This window comes from Medicago sativa, chromosome 2, assembly GCF_051527215.1.
Source record: "Medicago sativa cultivar Bolivia chromosome 2, Bolivia_mono, whole genome shotgun sequence".
In the NCBI taxonomy this organism is placed as follows: domain Eukaryota; kingdom Viridiplantae; phylum Streptophyta; class Magnoliopsida; order Fabales; family Fabaceae; genus Medicago; species Medicago sativa.
In genome coordinates, this window is record NC_140750.1 from 25,092,985 (window position 1) to 25,102,563 (window position 9,579).

The following is a 9,579-nucleotide window of genomic DNA, read 5'->3' on the forward strand; positions in this document are numbered from 1 at the left end:
AAGCATTTCCTATGGTTTTTGTTTTTAAATAATTGAAAATACTTTTTGAACTTAATTTTCCTAATGTAGGATCTAATTGGATTGTTACCATGTGATCATGATACCAACTTCTTAGTTCCTTTTTAGTATCTTCACTACAATCAATATTTAAAACATTATCTTCTTTGTGACGATTTATTGTAGGTATATATTTAGATGGTATTTGTTTAAATTTTCTTTCATCCATTTTGTTTTGAATGATTTGTTGATCGATAAATTCTTCTTTACCCTCTCGACGTCCTCTCTTACGTCCTTGTTCTGATGTTTCAGGTTGTTCATTAGTTTTCACAAGTCCTACTTGTGGTTCTTCTTCCATACTAAAAGAACTATCTGAATCAAAGTCGTATACAAATTTGTATCTGTCATCAGATTCTTCGGTCATTTGATTTTTTCTATTAATGTCTAAAGAAGCCATTAATGTTTGTAATTCATTTAGCTGATTAGCTATTTCTTCTTCTGTTTCGTCCATTTTTAGGGCAATGGCGCGAAGAAGTTAATTTCTTTTTCTGATTTTTCAATTTTTTCTGGAATTTCTACCATATCTCCCCCTTCTTTTTTGACAAAAGTTTGTAATTCTTCTAGGGTTAGACATTTATCTCTTATAGGTAAGAGTTTTAATAGATCGATCAAATCATCTATTTTAACGCAAAGTTTTTCATCTAACAATTTTTGGTTTTCTTCTAAGTTAGATAATTTTTCATTGAGTTTTTCTTCAAACTCTTTTTCTAGTAGAACTTCTACTATTTTATCTAACTGTTTCTGAAGTACTGTTAGGTTTTCAAAAATATCTTGTATATTTTCACTTACACCTTTACTAGCCATGTATAAACTTTTGTATTTTAAGGCTTAAAAGATTTGCAAAATTTTCATACTCCCAGTATGTAGTGTAATTATTTTCAAATATTAGAAACCAATATGCTGTTTCTCTTAACCAATTAATTTGGTTTCTCATCCTAATTATATTATTATAATTGGGTTCTAATATAAATGGTTGGGGTATTACTTTCCCAAATGGGTTTATAAGACCTTCCATAAAATATTTAATTTTAGATATTATCCAAATTATTTTATTTTGTTTTAGACTTTTAAAGCCGGTTTTTATAAGAACTGGTTTTAAAAGATTTCTGACATGTGTCAAAATTTTACTGGCCAATGGTACAATGGTACCCAACTACTATGGTACGTAAGTGTTTTCCGTTAAACATAACTTAACTTATCATGTAGAAATGCCGTCAACATAACTTAAATAGCAGGGATGTTAAGTTATATAGGAATTGAGACTTGAACTTAGAATTTTTTACTGTTAAGGTGTATGTTTTTTTATAAATGGAGAGGAGCTTAACCTAACTTTGTGTGGCTATTTTTTGTTTGGGTTATGTGGAATTGGAGAAATAGTAGGTTATTTAAAAATAAGGAAATTATCATTCATCATATACTAGTCAAGGTTAAACTTCCCTCTTTTAGGTGGATGAAAGCTAATCATGTCAATCTTAGCTTAAGCTTTTAAATTTGGTGGTCGAATCATTTTGCTTGTTTGGGTATCGGCTAATCCTTTGTTTCAGTTTTGCGTGTGGTTACTTAACTTGCGTTGTAAACTTTTGAGGTCTTTTTGACACTTCTTGTGCCAAGAATGATCCGCCTTTGGTATTAATATAGTTCATTTTTGCTTACTCAAAAAAAAAAACTTTAGGTGTAATAATTTTGTTGACTTTGTCTCTATCTCACTCTAATCAATCATTTTATCAAAATAATTAATTTTAATCATTCACATTTATCAATTAAATATACAAAAGCCATCAAAACTAAACATAACCCAAGTATTTTCTGTCTAAAACATTATATTTATCTGCATCATTAAAAGATATGCAATCAAGAACGTCGATAGTTTTCTTATAATTAAAACGTCATTAGTTCTTTTAAGAAAAAACGACAATAGTTCTAAAAAAAATCATAAAAAAAGAGTTGTAATATCATTATATAAAAAAGACAATAATTCCAGTGAAAATATCAATAATTCTTATAAAAAAAAAATCGCCTTTAAAAGAAAGTAAACTTGAAGTTATTGCGTGAGACTAATTGAAATGATAATAAATTGATAAATAAATTAGAAAAAACGATTTTTTTTAAAGAACGCATGATGATTTTTCGTCCAACAATAAAATATCCATTCCATGCATATTTTTTCCAAAAAAAATATATATCACATAAAATTTATCCCTTTTACTTCTTCTAAGAAACAGCTGTGAAATTAGAAGCAAGTACGCAACACGAGTGACCAAATCAGCTATCAATAATTTTTTCACAGAAAAAGTTCCAAGATTAAAGCAGCCATCATTGACCAGAAGGTAACCCAAAATATTATCAGTTTTAACCAATCACAACACAATAAAAATATATGTATATATTCAATCCAATAGAGTTTTTTTTTTAACAATAAAAAATGAATTATATTGATAGGGTAGTCTCCTTAGCACAAGGTGTACCAAGGAGACCACAAATAATTACAAGGTTGTCAATCCATGAATACACAAAAAGGTTAGCCGATATCCAAACACCTAAACGGGTTCGACCACCACCACTGAGAGCCATACACAAAATTGGTCTTATTAGCATGAAGTCACCATAACGATAAATACTTTACTTTTTCTAATAACTATGGAATTGTATTTTCTAAATTTGTAAATAATCTATCATTGCGCTTATTCCACATAATCCAAACACAAAGTAGTCAAACGGATTGAAGAAAAGAGCATCAAGTTTTCAACCCACGTCATAGGGGGTTAACTGTGACGTGGCAGTTAACTGTACACGCGGCACCTCCGCGTGGACTGGCCACGTCATAGGGGGGTAATTGTCTCCTTTTTTCATTTTTTTTTTGCCTTTTTTTTAAATCTATATGATTATAAAAATAGGCAAATACCCCCCTCAACTTTAATACTTATGTGCAAATACCCCCCTCAACTTTAAAACTTATGTACCAATTATCCCCCTCAAATTTAACACTTACATGCAAATACCCCCTTCAAATTTAAAACTTATTTGCAAATTGAATTAAAACTTATGTACCAATTATCCCCCTCAAATTTAACACTTACATGCAAATACCCCCTTCAAATTTAAAACTTATTTGCAAATTGAATTAAATCTTATGTGCAAAGATTACTTCAAATATTTGAAGACTAGTTTTAACAAAGATTTGTCACAAAACAATAATTCCAAACTTTGTTAGAGAACTTAAAGGTATGAAAGCTAAGGAACTCATCCCATGCCCTCCTGTTATTGAGATACTGTTGATGAACAACCAACTGGGAAGATTCATTTCAAGAGTCTTGCGGGTATCACCAAGACTTTCCCTGTTGAAGCTTTTGCTGCTGGCCAGTAATCATATCATATGAATTAATTAATGTTATGGTAATCTACCAAGCCTAAATAGATGTTTGGTATAAAATAAAAGAATAATAGCTTTCTTTCTATGTTTCATTTGGTGTAAATGGATTTAATTCATGCTATATATGATACAGTAAAGGGATTTAGTTTCAAACTCAGTTTGCAAAAGTTTTAAATTCATTTTGTATAAAAGTTTTTAATTGTATAAACCGTATCTCTTGAAATGAATCTTCCTAGTTGCTTGTTCATCAACACTATCTCAATAACAGGAGGGCATGACATGAGTTCCTTAGCTTTCACACCTTTAAGTTCTCTTGCACAGTTTCAAATTATTGTTTTGTGACAAATTTTATACCAAAAAGTCTCATATTTGAAAAGTCTTTGTTAAAACTAGTCTTTAAATATTTGAAGTAATCTTTGAACATAATATTTAATTCAATTTGCAAATACTTTTTAAATTTGAAGGGGGTATTTGCACGTAAGTGTTATAAATTTGAGGGGGATAATTAGTACATAAGTTTTAAAGTTGAGGGAGGTATTTGCACATAAGTATTAAAGTTGAGGGGGGTATTTGCCTATTTTTATAATCACATAGTGTTGGAACACTAGTTAATTCTAGTGAGAAAAATTGGAAAGAAAACACTATGAAAGAACTAGTGTGTAATGTCCCACATTGGAGAGTCACCCCAGCTAGTAAGTGTTTATATATGGGTAAAGGGACCTCCAAGGGTGTGCCCTTGGGGTACCCAATTTTGTGAACGGGTGAACGCTTACAAAATATATATATCACGCGCGCGACGCCGCCGTCCGGCCGGGTCGGTCGTGGGTCGTGGATTAAAAAAAATATGATATATAATTTTTTTGTCACTTGAAAATGTTAAATTAATTAATTAATTAATTTTTTCATTATACGAAAGCGTTACGCGTAACAAATGAGTGTGTTACGATCCGACCCGATCCAAAACTTCCGGATATATCCAATTAAGAAACAAAAACGCGTTTGCTTAAGGATTAAGCAGACTTAATCTCCAAGTCACGCGTAAAACACGTTTGCTTAAGGATTAAGCAGACTTAATCCCCAAGTCACTCGTTTTTTGTTGCGAACTCTGCCTATAAAAGGAGAGCTCGCCCCACTCATTCGACACACCAAATCTCACAGTTGATGCTTCATGTGCGGTTTCTCTCTTCTCCCTTCGATTTGTGTTAACGAATCGTTCTTCTTCTTCTACTCCTTTCTGTCCCGTCAGTTTTAAATAGAGCGGTCACGTACCGTATCGAGTGGCTTTGATCAAACGACTGAACCATATTCTGAGGTGTAATTCTCGAGCGACTATATACTGTGCAGTATATACTCCTAACAGTGATCTGGGATGTTTTATCCTGGAGACGACGTGGTTGTTAGTCTACCTTGCACAACTTGGGTAGTGCCGCGAAACGTCTTAAAGAAAGCGACCTGGTCGTGACTCACCCAGTAATTTCGTTCGGTATATTTTTAAACTCGAAAACAACAATTTTAAGACGTTTCTGAAAAACATGAGTACCAACAACGAAATTACTGTATCTGGAACAACTATCGATTTCAACAAACCGTTTAAGTTTCACGGTAGTAACTTCAAGCGTTGGCAAACAAAGATGATGTTTTTTCTAACTACTAAAAAGGTTGCCCACGTCTTGAAGGACAACATACCTGTGATACCATCGATGTCAGTTCCTATGGAAACGACTAGTAACGGTAAGACAACAGCGGGTACAGATGCTTCTGTTTCTGCTACAAATGCTGAGTTGGAAAGGCTTAATGCCGAACATGCTGAAAAGGTGAAACAAGCTGAAAAGGACATACTCCTCTGGCAAGATGATGATTACCTGTGCAAGAATTACATTTTGAACTGTCTTGCGGATCATCTATATGATCTGCATCTTATTCATAAGACAGCTAAGGATGTTTGGGATGCTCTTCAGAATAAATATAATACTGAAGAGGCTGGCTCAAAGAAATTTGCTGTGAGCCGATACCTTAACTATAAGATGAACGACGAGAAATCTGTCGAAGAACAATCTCAGGAGCTTCAGAATATTGTTCATGAGATTTTTGTTGAAGGGATTCAATTACCTGAGCAATTTCAAATTGCTGTGATAATTGATAAACTGCCCCCTGCTTGGAAGGACTTCAAGAATGCCCTAAGGCATAAGACTAAGGAGTTTTCTCTTGAAAGTCTGAATACTCAACTTCATATTGAAGAAGAGGCAAGAAAACAAGAACAGAATGAAGAGGTGTTTGCTGTCTCGAACAACAACGCTAAAAAGAAATATGTGGGTGATGTTCTGAAGCCTACTGGCAAACAATTTAAGAATCAGAACCGCCCTGCAAATAAGAATTCCAATCGGAATAAGAATGGGAACCCACAAAAGGTCCCAAGAGCTCAACCACCAAAGAATGACCCTGCTCAACCGTTTAATTGCTACAATTGCGGACAACCAGGTCATATGGCACGAAAGTGTAGAAACCCATCCACTAGACCGGCTCAAGCTCAGGCTCACTTGACAACAAATGAGGAGCAGCCGTATATGGCAATGATAACTGAAATCAACATGGTGGGTGGATCTGATGGTTGGTGGATAGACACTGGCGCCTCTCGCCATGTCTATTATGAACGTGCTATGTTCAAGACATACACTGCTGCTGAAGATCAGAAGGTGTTGCTGGGAGATTCCCACACCACTGAAGTTGCTGGAATCGGAGATGTGGAGCTGAAATTCACCTCCGGGAAGACTCTCATATTGAATGATGTGATGCACACTCCTAGAATTAGGAAGAATTTAGTTTTTGGTTTTTTATTGATCAAGGCTGGTTTTGAACAGATCATAACATCTGATATGTACTCTATTACTAAGGATGGGGTTTTTGTTGGGAAAGGGTATACTACTGATGATATGTTTAAGTTGAATATTATGAATAAAATTTCTCCTTCTGCTTATATGTTGTGTGATTTTAATATTTGGCATGCACGACTCTGTCATGTTAATAAACGAATCATTTCTAATATGAGCAATCTCAGTTTAATTCCTAAGTTATCTTTGAATGAATTTGAAAAATGTCAGTTTTGTAGTCAAGCAAAAATAACAAAACGATCGCATAAATCTGTAATAAGAGAAACCGAACCATTTGAATTAGTACATTCTGATATATGCGAACTTGATGGTAACTTGACTAGAAACGGGCAAAGATACTTTATAACTTTTATCGATGATTGCTCTGATTACACTTATGTGTATTTAATGAAAAACAAAAGTGATGCGCTTGACATGTTTAAAATATTTGTCAAAGAAATTGAAACTCAATTCAATAAAAGAATCAAGCGCTATCGTAGTGACAGAGGCACTGAATATTTATCACACACATCCAATGAGTATTATAAAGAACACGGAATCATTTATGAAACAACTGCACCTTACTCTCCTGAGATGAACGGTAAAGCAGAAAGAAAAAATAGAACCTTTACCGAGTTAGTAGTTGCCATCATGCTTAATTCTGGTGCAGCGCCTCATTGGTGGGGGGAAATTTTATTAACTGTTAGCTACGTGCTAAATAGAGTACCTAAAACTAAGAACAAAATTTCTCCTTATGAAATTTTGAAGAAAAGACAACCAAATTTGTCTTACATTCGAACATAGGGCTGTCTAGCCTGTGTAAGGATTCCTAATCCTAAGAGAGTAAAACTAGCAAGTAGAGCCTATGAATGTGTATTCGTTGGGTATGCCTTGAACAGTAAAGCATATAGGTTTTATGACCTAAAGGCTAAAGTGATCCTAGAATCAAATGACGCCGATTTCTATGAAACAAAATTTCCCTTTCTATCGAGATATAGTGGGGGTAATAGTGGGGGCGCAAGTATGAACACTATACCTGATCACAATCCAGTAATCAGAAATAATGAAGAAAACATCATGACTGATGTTACAGAACTTCGAAGAAGTAAGAGAGCAAGAACTGCTAAAGAGTATGGACCTGAGTATGTGGTCAATACATTAGAAGAGGATCCATCAAATCTCAAGGAAGCCTTGTCTTCCTTGAATGCAGACTTATGGCAAGAAGCCATAAATGATGAAATGGATTCTCTACAGTCTAACGAAACTTGGCACTTGACTGAACTGCCTCCAGGCTGCAAACCAATAGGTTGTAAATGGATTTTGAAAAAGAAACTGAAACCTGATGGAACTGTTGATAAATACAAGGCACACCTTGTAGCCAAAGGTTTCAGACAAAGAGAAAATATAGATTTTTTTGATACCTACTCACCAGTTACTCGAATCACATCCATAAGGGTACTAATTTCGTTGGCTGCTGTTTATAACTTGATTGTACACCAAATGGATGTGAAAACTGCTTTTTTGAATGGTGAGTTGGAAGAACAAATCTATATGGAACAACCTGAAGGTTTTGTAGTCCATGGACAGGAAAGCAAAGTCTGTAAGTTAGACAAATCTTTGTATGGTCTAAAACAAGCCCCTAAACAATGGCATGAAAAGTTTAACAACTTAATGATTTCGAATGAGTTCAAAGTGAATGAAAGTGACAAATGTATCTACTACAAGTATGATAAAAACATTTCCAACATCATATGTCTATATGTAGACGATCTACTCATATTTGGGTCAAACATTCCTGCCATAAACTCTGTGAAATCACTGTTGAGTAACAACTTTGATATGAAGGACCTAGGAGAAGCTGACGTAATTCTTGGCATCAAGATTACTAGATCAGATAAAGAAATTTCCTTCGATCAGTCTCACTACGTTGAGAAGATATTAAGGAAATACAATTACTTTGATTGTAAACCTGCAAGCACACCCTATGATCCAAGTGTAAAACTTTTTAAGAACACTGGAGATGATGTTAGACAAACTGAATATGCGAGCATCATTGGCAGTCTCAGATATGCCACTGATTGTACTAGACCCGACATTGCCTATGTCGTGGGACTCTTATAAAAATTTACAAGTAGGCCAAGCAAGGAGCATTGGCATGCTATTGAGAGAGTCATGAGGTACCTGAAAGGGACTATGACATTAGGACTGCACTATCAAAAATATCCTGCTGTACTTGAAGGGTACAGTGATGCAGATTGGAACACCTTGTCAGATGATTCCAAAGCGAACAGCGGCTATATATTTAGCATAGCTGGAGGAGCTTTTTCTTGGAAGTCTTAGAAGCAGACCATTCTGGCTCAGTCCACAATGGAATCTAAGATGATAGCACTAGCTACTGCTAGTGAAGAAGCAAGTTGGCTAAGATCCTTGCTAGCTGAGATCCCTCTATGGGAAAAACTGTTACCTGCTGTGTTAATTCATTGTGATAGTGCCGCGGCTATTGCAAAGATTAAGAATCGTTATTACAATTGTAAGAGACGACAGATAAGGTGAAAACACAGCACGATTAGAGAGTGTATCTCTAATGGAGCGGTTAGAGTTGATTTTGTACGTACGAATGAAAACTTAGCTGATCCTTTGACGAAAGAACTTAATAGAGAGAAAGTCCGAGAAACATCCAGTAGGATGGGACTAATGTTTATAGCCCACTGAATGATGGTAACCCGACCTATATGACTGGAGATCCCAAGACTTAGGTTCAATGGGTAAAAACAAGTCATGAAGTGGTAGAACATGCTACGAGAGAAAGAATATAGAAAGCATGATCCTGCAGCAAAAGAAGGATGAGGTAATAGTAACTCTTAATGAGATCTATACTCTATGTTGAGTGGGGTACACAGCTACAGGAGTACTCTTGATAGACTCACCTATACGAATGTGAAACTTAGGCCGGTCCTATGGAATTTCGAGGCAGAATTCCTAGAGCTTTCGTTAAAACCGGGATACACGTGCAAGGCCTTAAAACGCACGGGCTTTTAGAATACACCTATGAAAAGGTTTGTGTGTGGATTCTATGTCTGAGATAGAGTTCAATGCTGTAAGCAACTCTTGTTAAATAAGAATACCTTCCACTATGCAAAAGTTCAAGTTGTTGGTGACACCTTTGTATATTAGCAAATCTTATGGAAACGATTTACGAAACCATTTTGAAGTCAAGTGGGGGATTGTTGGAACACTAGTTAATTCTAGTGAGAAAAATTGGAAAGAAAACACTATGAAAGAACT